At 36.3% G+C, this 19,609-nt stretch overlaps 1 protein-coding gene across 11 annotated transcripts in view; it reads left to right on the top strand.

Moving 5' to 3' along the window:
- MYT1L (myelin transcription factor 1 like) overlaps positions 1-19,609 on the top strand; it is a 305,889-nt gene that overhangs the window by 60,447 nt on the left and 225,833 nt on the right. For all 11 annotated transcript variants that reach the window (XM_056344592.1, XM_056344598.1, XM_056344589.1 and 8 more), the window contains exon 2: positions 17,940-18,054. The gene's annotated coding sequence lies outside the window, so the exon portion shown is untranslated. The remainder of the gene's footprint in view (positions 1-17,939; positions 18,055-19,609) is intronic.

The following is a 19,609-nucleotide window of genomic DNA, read 5'->3' as shown; positions in this document are numbered from 1 at the left end:
AAACAAAACAAAGATTGCCTGTGCAGAGGAATGAAGGCAGTGGGTTCATTAGCGCTGGTAACATGCAGCTGTGGCCTTGCCTGGAAGGCAGTGGTTGATTGACATGGATGATGTGCAGCTGTAGCTCGTTCCTGCTAAGTAGTTAAATAGCCCTGAGGATGGTGGGGTGGGTGGTTTGGATGGAGGAGGAGCAGTGTGGTCTGATCTTTTGGGGGAAGGAGAAACAGCACGGACAGTAGAATCTGACCACTGCCTTGTTGCAGCCCGATAGCTTTCTTGTGCTGCAACAACTGGTGCCCCGTGTGAGGCTAACTGATCTGGGCTCTGGCTACAACATCCCTGTGCTCTGCAGGGAGCCATAATTGGTTTTGAGGTTGTTCCCAGAGGTTTTGCCTCTTAAAGTCCCTGCTGTAGGAAGTGGTACTACAACATCAGAGATGACTCTGACACATCATTGCCAGCAGGAACCCCATCCAAGGTTAGTAGTGTGCTAAATTATGCCATATTACAGTAGGCAAAGAAGTACTAAGTTATTACCTCTGATTTAGCCAGAGGAACACTTAATTGATGAAATTCTATTAAATGGAGACTTTGGAAGGATTAATTTGGATCTGTAACTGTGGTAACTCTTGACATATGCTAAAAATATTTGGTGCATAGATGATGTTCCTAGCTAAAACATCCACTGTTGTTGTTCCAGAGGGTTCACAGCTGTTTCATTTTTCCTTATTTTAGTTTCCTTCTCTACCTGTATCTTCAGAAGTCTTCTTGGACTAATATGCACTGTCAAAAAGGATGGTTATATCTCATATTTGCTTAGATGCTACTTACTGCTACTAAGATGACTTACAAGTAGAACTGCTCTTGAAGCTTCGATCTAAATTAATGTTTCTGTGGACCAAGTCCAGGGAAAAAATGATTTGTCGAATATAAGTATTTGCTTAGAATTGGTCAGAGGCTAATCTGCCTCAGCTAGCAAGCTGTTCCATAGAAATTCATAGATCAGGAGCTTATGTCTTTGCTCTCGATCATATAGCCCACTTAAATGAGTCGTCTTAGCAAGAACAAGTCTTGTGATATTTGGTGGTACCTTATCTGGCAAGAGCCATCAGATTGTCTCCAGAAAACCTGCTGATCAGTGTGCATTATGGGAGACTTTCTCATAATTTTGTCAGTTCTGCAAGCAAGAGTTCAGTAAGTGGGTGAACAACAAAGTTAAATTTACCATGGAAAAGTCAGAGAGAATTCCTTATGCAGACAGAGGTACTCATAAGTCCTATGCACTGAAGATACTTGCTTCCTTTCCACCAAAACAATCTAGTTGTGTTCCATTTTCACAAGATTTTGTTCTGTAAGTAAAGAAAATGTGTTTCTCTGCTTCCTGCTGATCAGAAAATGTTTGCCCTTTTGCCATTTGTTTTTAGATTGAGATTAGACCAGTTGCATGTGTCATCCTAATAATGGATTACCAAAATTTTCTGTATTTGAGGATTATAGTATGAGTAATTGAAAGATGGCACTGTACACAGAGAGTAGCGCTTTTCTGGTGAGGCCTAGTGTAAGTACACTTTCTGGTGTCCCGTTGCCTTCTGCTCTCTGAAAGACCACTTGCACTGCCAGTTCGTGACTTTACTGCTAATGTGCAATTTGATCTGTATGTTGTCCCTCCTGTCTCCAGTCATGTGCTGTCAAAACTGCCACTGTTTAGGAACAGTACAACTTGAGGGAGCCAGGAATCAAACAGGAAAAATCAAGGAAAAAGAAGCTTTCAGAGATGAGTGGCTCAGAAATTCCTAAGTGCATTGGATTTATTTTGACTATTTTAAATATAGATTGTGGGATTTTCCTATTCAAGAAATAATGCCATAATTGTAATGATGTCAAGACCAGTTACCCTTTCATTACTTTTTCTGATCAGATATTTTTGTACCTTGTAGAGAGTGGAGAATAAAAGACTGAACAATACTAAGGATGGACTGTGTTGGTAAGAGGTAGCTTACACTGAAAATGCTTTTACAATTAGGAGCATGTCACTTTCTATAGAAAAAAAGATCCAAGAATGGGTATTCCTGAAAAACAGCAATGGTAAAAGAAGTTGTTATTTTTCCAGAAGTGCAAAGGTGAGAATGTATGTGCAGAGCTGGATTTAATAGGAAATTACATGTGTTAGGTTAGCATAATAGTGATTCTGCCCCCAATAATGTAAATTGGAAGTCTGAGAAAGACAACAGAAGCAAAGCCTGAAACTTGCTTATGTTCTGTTGTTTGATAGCGTACATAAATGAGAACCTATATGTTGCACTTCATATGAACTTATGCCTTTTTTTCTGTGCAGCTCTGTTTATGCAGATCTCTGAGTCAGGATGATATAATAAAGAAGAAAGATATATTCAACATCAGTAGATGATAGTAACCTATGAAGTAATAGATTTGGAAAGCTGGGAAATTGGCCAATATTGATTTTAGACAACATGAGGGGAAATTCTTTCTTTATGTCCATATAAAGTTATGGCTAAGTATCCAGTTTGCATTGTCTTCCACTTTTAAAGGGCACAAATAGTGATCTTTGAAGAGTTTTTCAGCCTTTGCAGAATTTTAAATTCTTTCCTGTTGTCTAGCTGTAGAAGTATGAAACCCAAGATGTGATGAGAGGAGAGACTGCAGAAAAAAGCTTATTTAGTTAGTGACATCAGTCTTTGTCCTCTGGGACATTAGTTTTAGTCACGCTGAACCCATCGAAGTTCATCTAGTACCACCTGCTCAAACAGTATATCACTGTTTCTTTCTTATCCTGCTCTGCAGTTATTGTTTATTATTATCTGTTTTTAAATAACCATGTTGAATTACTGTACACTGTGTTGTGGTACTCAAAGAAAGACCTAAAATGTCTTATTTTAAGATGTGTTGGATGCTCCATCCTTAATTTGCAGCATTTAGGAGTGAGAGTAAGAAAAAAGACACAGATTTACTTTACTTCACATTTCAGGCTTTTTTATAAAGAGAAATCAAAGTCTTTTATGTACTGAGGTAAATGGTAAAGTTTTCATTAACTGCTTCAAAATAAGAGATTGGTCCAGAAAAAAAAAAGATAAAAATAGCCTTGACCAATCTAAAAAGTATATAAAAACTGCAATCTGGTAGACACCTTTTTGGTCCAGGCAGTAATTACACAATGAAATTATGACCTTTGGAATGAGAACTCGTTTTGAATTCTATCATGTAAAGATGTAATTGGGCCATAAAATTCTTATAAAAATTTATGAAAGAAATTTGGCTGAATGAGTCTGGTGGGTAATTTAGAAACATGAGTATCTCAGTCGCTTTGCTGAATTTGTACCTTAAAATTTCTCTGAAGTGATAGCATTGCCCAGTCTAGGTAATGCCATTCACTAAGCGATGGCATCAGGATCTTCTCTAGATGATCCTATTTAGATGAATTTTCACTGTCTGTTTCTAACAGCTAGAGGGTACAGAATTACAAAGACTATCCAAAGTGATGGGTAATCTTTGATTTCCCCTGCAAGAAATCATAAAAGTATCTGTCTTCTAAACGGTAGTAGCCTATTAGTCTTGTGAACTCAGTAACATCTTTGGCTGAATATGCAAAATGGAGGCACTCAGTCACAAGCCAGGTAATAATAATCACAAGCTTTTAGAATTAGATCTGTGTTAAGCCCATAAAACAACTGCAAGTAACACACTTACAGTTTTGTCCATTTCATCCTTTTATCTTGAGTCCTTCTTTGTGAACTCCAAAAATCTCATAGAGTCCTTTGGAAACTTTGAGAAAGAATTAAGAGTTAATCCTCCATATATATATATATTTTTTTGCATTTTCAAATGACTTTGTGTGTAAATTTAAACTAATCATAAAAAAATAAAACTTTTCCTTTATTCAGGTAGATGATAAACTTCAAGTTTACAAATGTCAGTAGCTCACCCACGTTCATGCAGCCATTTGCTGGTAAGAGGTGTTGGCTTGCAGTTCCTCTGTATTCATTATGATTTCCTACTGCCTGCCAAGTGGATATTGGTGCAGTCCTAACTGTAGGAATACACTGTTGCAATAATTATAAACAACAGTTTCAGAGAAATTATTTTTAGAACAGCAACTGTCCTTTTCAATGTAAATATATTTTTTTTCTGCCACAGTGGCAATTTTAATGTGGGCAAGCAGTATTCAATTTGATTTCTTGTAGGTGGTATCCTCAAATTACGTATAAATTTTCCCTTTTCCTTCCCACCCCAAGTATGCCTGGTTATTTCTAAGTTTAATAATATGTTGATTCATATGAAAGGTACTAATTTTTTATTAAATTAAGATTGGGTTTGTGTGTTTTGTTTATTTTTCTTCCACTGCGCCGTGTAGCTGGAGAACTACTTCTGTTTACTTGCTTTTAAGTGTAATTCACTTTTACCAGGCAGTATTTAGGTGATGTTATTTGAAAGACTCTCTTGCATGTTGGATAACAGAGATAACTGGTATAGTATTGGCAGTGTTCAGAAGGTGGTTACGATCTTGCACTTGTGCTGTTGATCAAGCAAGGTTCTTAGGCACATGCTTAACTGAAAATATATATGAAGAATCCCAAAAATTGCATGGAATATAAATAAATTTGTAAATAACCTTGAAAAAAGCAGTTGTCTCATGTAATTCCCTCAACATATTGATAGAGCAGAAGTCTATTACTTCTGAAGAAAATGCTGCTCTTATTTGTTGAGGATAAAGAAGGAGAAAATAGGAGCTCAGAAGTGAATGGAGACATCTGTAGAGAAAAGAAAGGCATGTGATAGTAAATATATGAGAAAGTTATACTAGTACATTAATTTATGTTGCTTCTTTATTTTCTTACTGTCCTCTCATTAGTTTCTCAAAACAGGAATATTTCTGAAATCACAGCAGCATATGGATGTATTCTACCGCTATCTGTAAGACCTTAAGTTCATGTGAAGAAAAAATTGTAGGATCCCAAATAATTTGGCTGCATCTGAAAATCTTAGTTTGCTTTCTTAAAGGGTTTACTTAAGAAAAATGCTAATTTATTCCTGTTATCTACGTTATTTTGAATATTGTTTGCTTTGAAAGGACGTTCAGAGGTTGGTTCCACAGAAGGATCTGTGGCTGGGAACCATTTTACTTCTCATTTTACTCTTAGAACCTAATAATTCTGTTGTAAGGCATCTTGGTGTCAGTTACAGAGCATGTGACACAACTCTTTCCAGACAACAAATGTTTATGTCTTTTTCGCTGAAGTACCTTCTTTCTGCCCTTACCAAACCAAGGATTTAAGCTTCTGCAGTCTAACCACACAGAGAACATCAGACTATGCCAGTAAACTTCTGATAAGCCACTGGTACCAGTTCCATTTGTCTTTTAAGCACCTCCATGTTCTTCACATACCAATGCTACCCGTATTGATGGTTTAAATATTTTTCACTTCTAGATTTCAGATGTAATGCAGTATTTTTCTGATCCGGATACCCAAGCATGGATTTTTTAACAATATATGGGAATGACATTTTTCAGTAATCTTCCAATTTACGTACGTTTCATAATGCTTTCAGCATATTGTCTTGTATAGACAATCCATGATACTTGTCTATTCTCTGTGTTAAGGTTTGCTCAACAGAGTGCATTGTTTTTCAAAAGAAAAACTTCTTTTTTGACATTGAGGAACTAAAGCATTGTTCTGCTAGTGATTCCTAAATAAGAAAAGTCTAAGAAAAGAAAGTATCACTTGTACGCATATTTGTGTTACAATAATAGATTTTATGATTTAGAACCCTAAATTGAGCTACAAAGAGGTGAAGATCTCGTTAAATGGAAGGGATGGCTCTTGATTCAAATGAGTCAGGTGGTCTTTTAAAATGCTTTGGTAAGAAGGAGTTATATAAAGACAAACAATAAAAATAATACTGAGGAAATTTGAAACCAATAGAGCTTTTAAAAGTTTTCTAGGCTATTCCTATATCTAGAGTATTTCAACAGCAAAATGGGAATTAGTCATTCAGTGTTTGTCTTTCAGTGGAAACTGGAGAAAAAAAAAAAGCTAAAAAATAATTAGGTGGCTAAACATGCAAGTAGAAACTGATACAGTAACATTGCCTAACCTCTGTTGAAAGTGCCTGAATGTTTCAAATGCATGGCTTGAAAGTCTGATTACTTGTTTTTCCCTTTAAAACTAAAAATCTCCATCAATTTTTCATCTGAATTCTTTTTTTCTTTTTTTCTCCTGTAAAATATATTGGATATTTTCAAGTGGGTATTATCTTCCTGTTATTTCCTAACTTTTGAGTATTTGATTTTTATATGTATTGTATATCCCATGGGAAGAAATTAAGCTTATAAACAGTGAAAGGGAATGACAAAATAGAGATGTGACTGTTGCTCTCATAGTTTCGGTGTTAGTTTATTTTCTCATGCCATTGATTTCAAACTCTGTAATGTCCTGCTGAAGCATAAGCCATTGAAATTTTTGAGGTGAGGTGTGTTGCAAGAGGAAAAATGTATTTGTGTTGTATATCTACTGGATGCAGCAGTGGGTAAAGGTTGTCACCATTTCAGCTAAAATGCATAAAATTGATGGTAAAATGTTCATTGACCTAAATGGTGTTTCTGACTTGCTATACACCTGCTATTCAAAAGGCAGACCAATGAGCTAAGCACATATTTCTCCTGTCACATAAGAGATGCAGAGGCTAAATCAGAATATGGTTTTAAAAACCTGAAAGATTTAAGACTTACAATAATAGTAATGTTGTATTAACAGTTCCAAATTCAGGCCTTGTTCTAACAGTTCATTCATTATTTGCAATGCTTAAAAGTCTTATATAGAAAATGGTAAAAGAGAGGACATTTGGCTTTTAGTTATAATGTGGTGCTTACTGATAATTAGATTGAATCAACATAAATAAATCCTGTTGCTTACTAAATGATGATTTCTCATCTGCTGTTCAATATGAGGGCAACTAATCTAATGCAAATAGATAATTGTTGGGCAAGGGCTTGTGAATACATGCTTAATTCACTTAATATCTATCTGTTCAAGGTATAGACATGCAATTAGATACAAAGAGGCAATGAGAATGCTCACAAAACATGCATTACTGTCTGAAAAACAGAATGCATGACCTAAAGAATCTTTTTGCAGTGTCGTTTGTGGCTACTACAATGATCTCAATTAAAGAGAGTGTTTTTTGAATTACCAGAGCACCCAGATTTGCTATTGAGATAGAAAATATGTTTAGAGAAAGGTTTTAGGTGTGCTATTCACTAATTCTTTCTGTCTAAAAATGTATTTTTAAACGCCCTTGTTTTTTCCTGCCAATCAAATAATCAGTTAGTCCCTGTTTCTTTTCTTGTGGGGCTAAGCTGGCTTCCTCTTTTTGCAGTTCATCAATACAAAACTGATTTGAAGCTGAGCTGTATAATAATAAGCCTTTCAGCAGCCAGGCTTGACACTTGCCTTGTAATTAAGGCCTTGATGGTTCTGTTGATGGCAAATGAAAGAAAATGGCTTTGTTCTCAATTCCAGAGGCTTGATTGCTGGTTCTCGTTCTCACCTGAATTCGACCCATTCTGCATTGTGCACATGATTGCTGGAGTGTGAGTAATTGCAGCGCTGGCAGATGACATTTTCATGAAGCACACTCTGCACTGCTCCAGAGGGAATTTACAGAATTTATAGCTGGAGAAGCTCATCAAACATGGATTTAGGAAATGCCTATGTGAAAAAGTGGGAGCCCACAACCAAATATTAGAGCTTTTCTTTTGACATTTGCTTTTACATAAAGGACTACTGTCTGCAACCTGTCTTACCTTATGGTAGCAGCCTATTCCTAACTAGATTTTGTGATTAAGTACAGTTATTGAAGTTCATTAATGCCCTCCCTCCCCCCCCCCCTTTTTTTTTAAATAATGTTTTCTTGTACTTTTTTGTTTGCTTGAGTAGGAGTCTTGGGAAAGGAGATAAAAAATGTTTTTTCATTTCCAGTCATATTTTTACATCTCCATAACCTTTCCACTATTTAAAAATTGGCAGCTGTTTAATGATACTTATTGATGGCAATGTAGGTTTGTTTTTATTTTAAATCCTCATATTTTCTCAACTTTTTTGCATTACAGCATGTTTTATTTTAAATGGAAATGAACGTACATTTGAAATAGTCACAAAGGCTTCTACAATGGAAATATACTTCGGCAATTACAAATCAGATCTTTAGAAGGAAATCAGTAATGACTTTTATGTTGACAAGTTCACAGATTTCAATGAAGGGTGTTTTGTGTGTTGTAAATAAGAATTTCATACTGAAATTTTGCATTATAACTTATCATATGCCATGATATGTATAACCTTTCCTTTCCTCTGCCTTGGCACTTCTGCCTTTTCCTCTCCATCTGAAAGTCTTTGGGCCTGTCTTGTATTCACCATGTTTGTTTGAGCCCCTTTCTGCTTCTCTTTGCTCTCATAACACAGTAGTGCTCGGGTGACTATCTATAGGTTGTTGCTTTGGTTGTATCTTTCCCGGCGCCTGAATCAACAGAAACATTTATGGAATCCTGCTGACCTTTTTGTATCACAGCTGTTTAGTCTGTCACTGACTTTGCACGTGAAAAGTCATAGCTGCTGTGACTCAAGACAGTTTTACACTGCTGTCTTGTCTGGCAAGCCAAGATGTCTGCACTTAGTTTTTTATATTTCCTGAAGCTTCTCAGTCATGGCAAGTAGAGAGCCTTTCCTCCTTGCATTTGGCATTACTGAAAGTCCTGAGCAATTGAATGATTGAAGGTTGCAGGTTTTTTTAATTAGGTTTATTGATTAACCTCTAGGAAGTTAGGTGAGAAGTCCTTTGAGTTTCTGCAATAAATGTTTGATTCGGAGTAGTGCTGATTACTCAAAATACACAGAAAAAAATATCTGAGGTCTAAGCTGATGATAAGCTGCCTGTTGTTTTAGGGCCTAATTTATCCTCATTTCAATAATAGAACTCTGTATCAATACTAATAAATGGCAACAAGAGGAGAATCAATCTAAACTGCTGACAGTTGTTTTAATTTATGCTGTAGTCCTCAGGTAATTGGGTAGCACAAGGGAAGACTTTCAAAGTGTCTTATAAAAATTTATGCACGTTGTTCTGCTGTCATTTAGAAAAAGTAGGAGTTTCTTTTTTGTTGTTGACTTGAATGGGAACAAGATGGAACCTGTTGTAAATACATCTTGGGTTGAGTCATGCGTAGTAGATCTCGCTTAACGCATTCAGGTTCAGATCCTCAAAAGTTCTTAGGAAATTAAAAACTTTTGAGGATTTGGGTCTCAGAGTCACTTGTCTTTTGAAGCCATGAAAATAATCACACTCAATATCTAGGGCTCAAGAGTTGGAGACAAAAGTCTGTAGCTGATTGCATCTCTTACAGTTATTACTGGAAAGCTGAGGTGCAGCTGGATGCCTTTGCACTTGCTGATAATCTTGCAGAAACATAAGGGACCTGTGTACACTATGGCAGCCTTCTGAGGTGCATTCCTGCTCTGTTTGTTCCTCTCAAAACGATCCCTCTCTTACATTGACGTTTGAGTGGCAGCTCGGCCCCAAGAGGGGAACCTGCCATTATCTTTCATAGTGCCTGTAACAAAACAACCCATACCCGTCCAGGGCTTGTAGTAGAAAAAGGGCAAGTTGTCATCATCCTCTGTGTCCTTCATCAGGATCTTTGACTTACAAAATTATTTCCTTTGTGGGAATGAGACCTGGATCAAAGCAGAACATGCTGAGAAAACCCAGAATTTTAACTATTTTGCAAATCTGTTGTGAAACAGTAACCTATGAGGAATAACAGCAACAGCCCCTGGACTAGAACTGTGAAGAGTGGCAGTGAATAGAGGCTTTTGAAACTTGCTGAGGTGAAGAGATTAAGCTGCCTGATACAGTTACCTTAATTATGGTGATGGTCTGAGACATACTGGGCATGATGATCAAACATTACATTTGTAGGCCATTTTTGGGCAGTATTAGCATCTAACACAGCAGCTTTAATGTTGAGAAACACCTTAATGCTTTATTGTAAAAGTTAAAATTGCAAGTTATGACAAATGTTCAACAGGCATTCCTGTGACCTTCTTGACACTAGCCCTGGTACTTATTTGAAAGCTTGATCTCACTTCAATAATCCTTCTCTAACCCTATTTGTAACCTTCACCTTTTATACACATCTCATTAGCTTTCTCAAAAAGAATGTTAATAATATCTACTTTAATTTTCTAACACCCATTCATGCTTGCTTTTCTGTCATCTTTTCCTCAAACTTTTCCCATTTGCCTCAGTGACCCAACACACTCAGACATCTTGTTCTCTTCCCTGATCTCTCCCTCTTGCTTGTCTCCTTACTTTGCTTTGTGTCTTTTGCTTGACAATACAAAAACATGGTCTTTAACATCATCTCAGGAGTGGCTCTTAATTTTTTTTGTCTTTTCTATTCCCTTCTACTCTTCACATCCAGGGGAAAGAGGATGCCCATCTCATGCTCTATTTTCAGACTTGTTGTGAAATGAATTTTTGGCATGTGGCAGGGAGCTGGCTGTGTATCACCCATGGCTCAGGCTATTGCATGAGACCATTGACGATTTTGAAATATTTTTCTTTTTCTCTCTCTTTTTAAAGTTTTGAACAGTTTTACAGTTAAGGGAAGAGTGTCTTACCTGACTCTGCTTCTTCTGTGCCCACTGTAAAGGCCATTACATTCATTCGCACCACACAGCATGTTTTGTGCAGTCAGTCGTCAACAATTACTTATTTCTACTGAGAAACCCAAAGTTCTTGGACACTACAATGACTGTATGTGAGTAGCTCTTCTGTTATTCAAGGGAGGTGATGAAAGGGCAGAACTTTCCTCCTTTCATTTATGAATGGGATTATGCCTGTGGTTTCTGTTACACCTTCTTGTAAGCCAGCACCTCTATTTGTTATGGCCTTATTACAAATCTTTTTGAATCTAAATAGAACTTAAGCTTATCTTACTTCGCAGTATCTGTTAATCCATAAGTTATTCAACACCTGCTCTACCTGCTAGACAAGGATTCTTGTTTTCTCTTTTGATACAAATCAAGCAGCATAGGGTGAAACGCTGTAGATAATGGATTTTAAACATATCTCATTTTATTAATGACATATTTTTGTACCTTTGGGGACAAGTCATACACCTGCCTCTGTATCTGCATCTGCACATTATTCTTCCATTCAAGAATGCTGTACACTTACTCTACAGATAGGCCAGTACATCTCTTTGATATGCAGTTCACATTGTAGCTGATATATCAGTCCACCTTACTGCTCTACTTTTGACACTATTAGAAATCAATCTGTTGTAGGAACTCACCCCTTCAAACATCCCATGAACTATTTGAGGTCTCCTGTAACTGCATCAGAGGACACCAAGGGTTTGTTCTCCTAACACATATGTTCATAAGTGTCTTTTGCTTTCCTGTTTGTTTGCTATTAGAGGTTTTGTGTTGGGTTGTTTCGTAGCAGTTGGTTTGTCTATGTCTAGTTAACCACAGTATAACCCAGCTTTGCATTTGGGGCACCGCTTATATAGTGGTAGCAGTTATTTTCCTCTTACCTGACAGTATTAGTGAAATGTGGGGAGGTAAGAAGAATGGGTTTCTGAGCTAATGTCACCTGAGAAATAGTCTGAAACCATAAGATGCTTTAACATCAGAGAGTAACAGTCATGGCTACACTTTTACTGTAAATGCAATTTGAGATTAATTTAGTGCTCTAATCTGGTCAGAAAAAATTTGCAAAGAAATCCAATCAGTAGGACCATATCCATTTTTCTCAAGTATTTTCTGTGTCAGCCTTGGAGGAGAGTTACCCTTTCTGTTTACACTTCTGCACAGTTATTCTCAGTGTGTTAGTGACCATGTATTGGTTTAGTTTTTGACTTGGCTGTCTCAGAAATGACAAAATAATTGAAGGGCAATGAATAACTAGTAGCAAATATTAGTTTTCATTTTGGGATCTATCTTCTTCTAAATATAATGCTAAATGTAGACCAGTTTGTAAACATTATTTACACTTTTCTTTTTTGCCAAGTGTCGCTAAAAGATCAATGATTTGTATTTCAAACAAATCTATATGAGCCCTGTACAAACCAACAGTAGGTTTCATTCACAGCAGTACTTTCTTTGATGTAAATCACTGCAACTGAGTATACATAATGGTAATTTTCAGGTCCAGATTAGTATTTTAGCATTAGCTTGTATAATGTGCTATAAAGAATATTGCTTATATATTTGCTGCTAATATATTTATTTGTGTTATGTCTTACCGCAAAACAAACTCAATACTTTGATTTCCACATCAATTTTTTTAAATCAGTATCACACTAACATAGACTTTCCTTTGCAATTAATTCAGTTACACATAGTTTATCTGCTGGTTCTGAGAACCTTAACATTAAATATCTTCATATAAACTACTATTTTAAAGAGGAATCAATTGGAATGTATCAAATTGTCTTGGTCAAGGGACATAAGAACTTGCAGTTTCAGTGACAACTGTTGGGGTTACAGGGTATGACAATGAAAGAAGATCTCCCCATGCATGTGTCTTTTCTGTTCTGACAACAGTAAACCAGATTTCAGCAGAGTAATGTATGAAAAAATCACTGTTTAATCAAGCTTGTTTGCATATGGCAAAATAGTAGTAATGCTTCTGTATGTCCTTTGTCCTTTCCTATTTATAAGTGGATAGGTAGATACAAGATAAATTACTCTCTACCTATCTGTGTGTCTGTAATGTGTATGCATCTTTGCTCATTAGGCTTTAAAGGCATATGTCAATTTTTTTAAAACATGGCTCAGGTACATCATAAGACCATTTAAGTCACCATCAAACTGAGACACAGGAAATTGATCTGATGGGCAAATAAAGTGTTTCCTGAACCAGGCTCTATGGCTTTTTGTTGTACTGAAAAGGCTATTTCTATGCCTCTTTATGTTATAGTATGCTGGGTATTGTACTTTTACTTTCAGTTTGTTCAAAAGGTGGTTTTGCTGTTAAATAACTTCAGTTAAGGATTAAAGGAGAGAGAAGAAATATTGAACTTGTGACAACAGATGGTAAAACTGGGTTTTAGTCCACAGAGGAGCCAGTAGGTACTCAGTACTTTCACCTGTAGTCATTAGGTAGTGCCGCCCTTGGTGCATAGTAGGCTGTGTAAACAGCTCTGCCGCAAATGTGGCATTGTAGGCATATCAGTAACACGTGGCACTTTGCCACATTCTTCCCCAATAGCTGTCAGTTTAGGAAGGTAAAACTAGATCTGCTAATAACTCTTTCTGTGTATAGTTCGTAGTCTGCAGCATATAGGTCTATAATCTGTAGGTTAATGCTATTTATTTTCTTTCCACTTCTATTTGTCTAGCTATTTGTATTTCTTAAGATGCCATCACTACCACTGGTTTGCTTCAGAAAACAGCAGGAAAGATCCAGAAAGGCAAATCAGTTCTCTGCCCCAAACTTAGTTTAATCGTTGGCAAGTTGCTTTGATTACCTTCCTGATTTTCTTCTGTTCTGGCTGTCTGGGTAACACTGTATTGAGGAGATGAATCTGAACACAAAAATGTATTTGTTGACTTTTGAAATGCCTCCAAATCAACAGCTTTTAATTAAGTAACATGTATAATATATACATAACGTGAAGCTTTAAGTAACAGCCTTTCTCCTAATATAATTTGCTTTGTAGTAGGGTTTTAAGGTGCAGGATAAAGGACAACATTCTGATTCATCCAGTCCTGTTGGGATGCCATCCTCCTACTTAAGGCAATTTTCAGATTCCATGTTGTCCTGGCACTGGACACATTGCTCACTTTGGAAGAGCCACAAGTCACACTGCAAAGACTTCCCTTGTATTTTCACCATCCTCATTGCTTTCTGCAACCAGGAAAGTCCACAGGTTTTTCACTTGGGTATTAGTGCACTGATTCCCACTTCCTCCACTGTGCCTTATGGCCAGGAGATAACTGTTTATCCACCATTTGAGGAATGCATGCAGCCCTTCCAGAAACTCCCCTCGGTGCCAGTTGTGTATTTTCCTCATTATTTTTAAATCCTTGTTTGGCAGCTACTGATTCTTTGAACCATTAATCCTACCTAAGCTACACTTGATATCAGAAAACATGACATCCAGTATTAACACGGGTGCTCATGGGCTGTGCTCTCAATGCTGATATTCTTAAATTTTCAAGAGTAACAAATGACAACTTTGGATATCTTTTTCCTCTGATAAAGGGTATTCACTCTGCTATATTTTTATATTTCAGACCACATTTTCCTAATGATCCTTTTTATTTTATAGATAATAGTGTTTTAGAAGTCTAGGAAACACTTATTTCCAAGCAGGATTGGCACCAAGACTGTATATTGGCGGATATACATAAAAGTTAACGTAAAGGCTTACAAATGTTTGTGCTCCTTTGTAGTTTTAAATGTGTTTTTGATGGAAGTAGGCTATACACCAAATATGTAATGATAGGGAAGACAACTTTTCACCTTACATTCTATTTTTTCACAGTTGGATTCAGAATTTCATATTCTGATTGAAAAAGTACTTTATTTGTTATTCAGCTAATGTTTTTAAACAGATTGTTTTTGTTTCTTGACCTTTGACTTAATGTTTGTTTCTAGGGGTTGAGTTTATGACATTGTTTCTGTTAAAAAGTGTGACAGAAGTCTGTCCAATGCCAGCAGAAGCAGGACTAGGCCCATTGTATTTTTGTTTGTACAATATTCTGAACAATCAGAATCATGACTTTAGTGTCTGTAAGTTTATGTAAGCTGTCATCTGCTGAAGTCTGTCCATAATCACAAATATCTCCTAGATATTAATATTAATTCAGTTCTTTAAATCAGTTTTTAAAAATTATCCAGCTATTTGAAACAGTGGTAATTATTTCATCTTTCCCTGAAAAAACAGTAAAGCAAATTAAATTACTGCAAGAAACAACTCAAGTAACCACTACTGCTGAAATATTCAGACTAGAGGAAGTACACAACCTCTTAAAGGCAGGTGATGTTTATGTGAGAGTGAGGTAGAGCTGGACGCTTCCTTGTGATTTATTTTATCGGTTCAGTTTTTCTTCTGTACCTTCAGGGACAATAAGAATTGGGAACTCCTTATTACCTTTGTGGGAGTTGCTGGTTCTCAGCATCAGTTGGAATTTAACATTTTGTAGGAATTTTCTTGTCTGCTGCGTAAATATCTACTTCTCATAAGGATTAAGTATCCATTCCAGGTGGTTTTTGCCATTCTGCTGTTAAGTGCATTGCTTAGGGTATCTCAGAGGCTGTGTCTTTTAATCTGTCTTTAAAATATGCTTCTCTTAGGGGCTACACAGTAAGGAGAGTCTCCATATTAGACTCTTACAAGTACCCAATACTTCTATTTCCACAAGGGTAGTTGAACTTTTTGTTTGGGTTCCTGAAACAAAGCATTTTTATCATTAGCAGAATTTTAATGGAAAACTGTGGGTACTTTATTGTTCCAGTATTCTCAGGTGCAAGCAAGTTGCCTATGGCTGCATGTGCATGTCAAGCTGATATTGAGGCAGTATTTCCCACAAACACAAGAGTGCTGTCAGGTATCAGATTTTCAGTTTTGAAATGGAGGGTCAGGAGTGTGTAGTGGAAGCCATCACTGGTAGCCCCTTAGCTCTGTCTTCAGATGTTTGAACAACTGATTCATTTTCTGATCAGTTAATTCTCCTTGTTTCAAATAATCAAAAGTCGTAAGCAGACCTCAACACAATGTCATGGGAGAAAAAAGAAAAAAAATCCCAGTATTTTAATTTTTAAACATGTCTTAAATACAGCACCAAATTAGGATAGACAGAGCACATGCTCTTATTTACACTACCTCCAGAAATAAAAGCTTTCAATCATGAAAAAAGGAAGTCCATGGTTATTGGCATGAACTCGTGGTGGCTCCGGCGCGGCCCGCCCCGGCTGCCGGCGCACGGTCGCTGGCCTTGGTGCTGAAACCCCGGCTCCGCAGCCGCAGCGTACGGTCCGCGACGCACCCCGCGACTCCTAAATGGGGAGTATCAATATACCGATTAAACAAAAATAGAAAAATAGGCTATATGAAGCATTTCACAATTCGTTGGTACCTTTGTGTCAATAATTATTTCTTACCTGCAGCTGAGTTTGTAATTTACGCTATGTGGTACAGCCATTTTCTCATTAACAATAAATCCATCTATCCTTACATAGGAAAAGGTATTTTCTAAAGTTAAAGAGAAAAGGCACATTAAGGTCACCATGAAGATGCGTGCAGAACTCTATATAAGATATTTCTTTTTAAGCAGTGAATTATTGGGTCATGTATATTTCCTAAAATGAATTTATTCCCTCAGAATGTCATCTTAGAATAATAATAATAATAAAAAAAGCAAACTAGAAACTAAGAATTCTGGAGTTTTGTGAAAAGTTATTTGGTTTATGTGTAATTGTGTTTTAGCCCATTGAACTATGTATGTGACAAATTGATACTGAACCCTGATCCTTAAATTAAAAAATAATTTTATGGATGAAATTATTTGTTTGTTAAAAGGCTCCGTTCCTGTGTACAATTTCAGAATTTTTTAACTTAGATTCACATATTGTTTTGAAGATTAAAAGACCCTCTTTGTTATAGAATTGTAAAAAAGTAATAATAGAATGCTACTTAGTGTATTTACATGGAAATGGTTTGCCTAATAGAAAACAGTTTTTAATCTCCGCCGCCCCCCCCCCCCCCCCCCCCTTTTCTAATCTTGTAGAATATTTTGTTGCCTGAGAAGTGGCATGTAAGAAATTGAGTACAGTATCTTTTAGAGGATTTATGGTAATGCTGCTGAATTTAGCTGAGCATAAACAGCATGGTGAGCCCCTCAGGGTCTCTTCATTTTCCTGACACACTCCACTGCTGCCCCATTAACACTTCGTCTGTTATTGCCATCTACTCAGTTTAATGAGTATCTTTGAATTTGAAGTTCTACACAAAAAACAATAGCTAAAATAACTGATGCACCTACTGCAGCTTTCAGCAGAGTATCTTATTCCCTTTGTAATTTTTTAAAAATAAAAAGTGCATTTCTATTCTTCAGCAGTGTAGTTACATCATGACATTTTCTTTAATTACGGTAGACACTAATCACAAGCCCTGAGTAATGACTACAAATATGATGCTGTATCTGTCTGTGTACAAGGTAAACACATGCTGAATAGCTGCTAGAGGAGGCTTTGCCTTACTTTAAAATTCATCTTATTAATACTGACTCTTTAATGTGAAGAAGGAACAGTTCTGCTGGAGACTTTGTGCTATCAAAGCAGTATATTATATTTCTTCTAAGAAATCATATGAGAGGAGGACTAGGTGCTGTTTTCTGATAGCTGTATGAATCCAACCAACTGCTGTAAAGGGTCAGTATGTGGCTCATTAGGTTGGTTTCCTAAAACTGAATTTATCACATTCCTCTGAATACATGCATAAATCATCTTAAATTATTAAACAATAGCTGTATTATCAGACGAGGACTCAACCTGAATTAAAGCCTGAGTAACGCTGCACTGGGGTACATCACAGGATTTAAGAACAATTCTAATTTTGCATTGATTATTAACTGGTCAGCAAAAGCAAAAGATCACTTAGATACTTAACAGATATGGAAGGTCTTTGCAGGGCCAAATAAAACCTTTGAATAATTGAATAAATTTCTGTTCTAGAAAACAGGAAATCAGTTGGATATTGGAACAAGTTTTTTGTATTAAATGCATTTATTGAAAGCCTGATTTTAAAAGCTGAAATAACACATAGTTTTCTCTGTTCCTGGTAAGATTGCTATCCTGTAGTAAAGTTTGTTTTTGTTTGTTGTTTTTCTTTTGTGTTTTTTTTCTTTTAGAAAATGAGTCTGGAAGAAAATTGGTGAATCCAATCCAGTGGACCTACAAGCACTCTGACAGGCTCAGAGAGCAGAGTCTGTACCAAAGAGCAATTACCCCACCAAACGATTTCAGGTACAATTGACCTAAATATAGCACTCTCTTGAGATTATTGACAAGAGTTCATTTCCTGTAGTGCTTTTCCCATTTGCTACTCCTGGTAACCACTGTGATCTTATCTGCTTGGTGCTGCGTGACTTCTGGGATGCAGCTAAGAGTTCCATCGTGCATTATCTTTAAACAGACAATTCATGCTAAAAGAATAATTTGCAGTTAAATTAGATATAATTAGATATATTATTTTTGCTGCTGAAGTTACACAGAGCAGGAATGACTGCCTGAATCCTGTTGGACCTGGATGCACTGGCATTCTCTTTATTGTGAAATCAGAGTTGATATTAGTTGTTAAATAAATAGGAATTTCTGTTTCATTAAAGTGTAACAGTAGAATCAGCTGTACAGGATGAATAGACTGGAAAACTTGCTATTTGTTTCTTTGTATATATATTTATCCATGAAGTATGGCTTTCTCTGGTGTCATCCTCCCTCTAGGCAATCACTGTAGTTATCATATGCTGGCACGAAAAACAAATGAGCGTATAAACTAAGTGTGTTAGTGTACAAAATGTGGATGAACTGGATTCAGAGGCTGGTAATGATAAAACTCATTTAGGTTTTCAAGAATGCATTTTTCTTAAGCATTGCTTGCAAGTTTGTGCAAAATGCTGGATATGTTTGCATTCCACATATGTGGGATATAAAGAAAATGGTGTTCCCTTGGTGTTCATCACAGATTTTTTTTTTTGCGTCCTATTTCTTTTACTGCATTCTTATTTGGAAAACCTATGCATTGCCCAGAAATTCAAAACATTAGTATCAGATTCCATGCTGAGCAGCTGTTGGGGAGCCATTTTTTACAGACCTTTATTAACTAATATAGCAGGACACGACTGTGCTATTATTTTCCTTCATATGCCCTGTGTTTTCCCCAAAATACATCAGAATACTTAGTGCAATAGGTGAATAAACTCCGCTAATAGTCATAGGCCCCTCTCTTCAAGGAAAATCAGGAAATTTCAATTGAAAGCTGAATAATGTTTAAAATATGAAGACACATATATCATATATTGGTCTACTGACTTGATTCATTTGATGATGATAGCTGTTTTAAATGTAGTTAGGCTCAGGAATTCTATACTAAAATAAGATGGAGCATGCATTAGTTAATTACATTACATAGTAATTAAGTTATTGTAGGGAAAAATAGATTAAATATAGGAGAAAACTTACCTTTGATTTATTTTTTGCCATTCTACTGTAATGAGTTGATAAGACAGCATATCACAGTGGAAAGCAATAGTAATTTGAAATGCAAGTATAATAAAAAGAAAGCAGTAAAATAATCTGTGAAGGTAGGCTGAGAATATGCAAGGCATAATTAAATGGATTCTCAGCTGGACAGGTTGAGGTCATAGAACTTCTTGTGCTGTGCTTTAGGATCCTGAGAAGTCTGTATAGTCCTTTTTGGTGGGCTGCTAAATAAAAAAAAATAAATTGAAGTTTGAGAACTGGAGTAATGTGCATAAGAAAATTGAGTGGATTCAAGAGAGGATCTTTCTGTTGTAGTTTT

This window comes from Falco biarmicus, chromosome 6, assembly GCF_023638135.1.
Source record: "Falco biarmicus isolate bFalBia1 chromosome 6, bFalBia1.pri, whole genome shotgun sequence".
NCBI classification, from domain to species: domain Eukaryota; kingdom Metazoa; phylum Chordata; class Aves; order Falconiformes; family Falconidae; genus Falco; species Falco biarmicus.
This window is presented reverse-complemented; position numbering and strand designations above follow the sequence as displayed.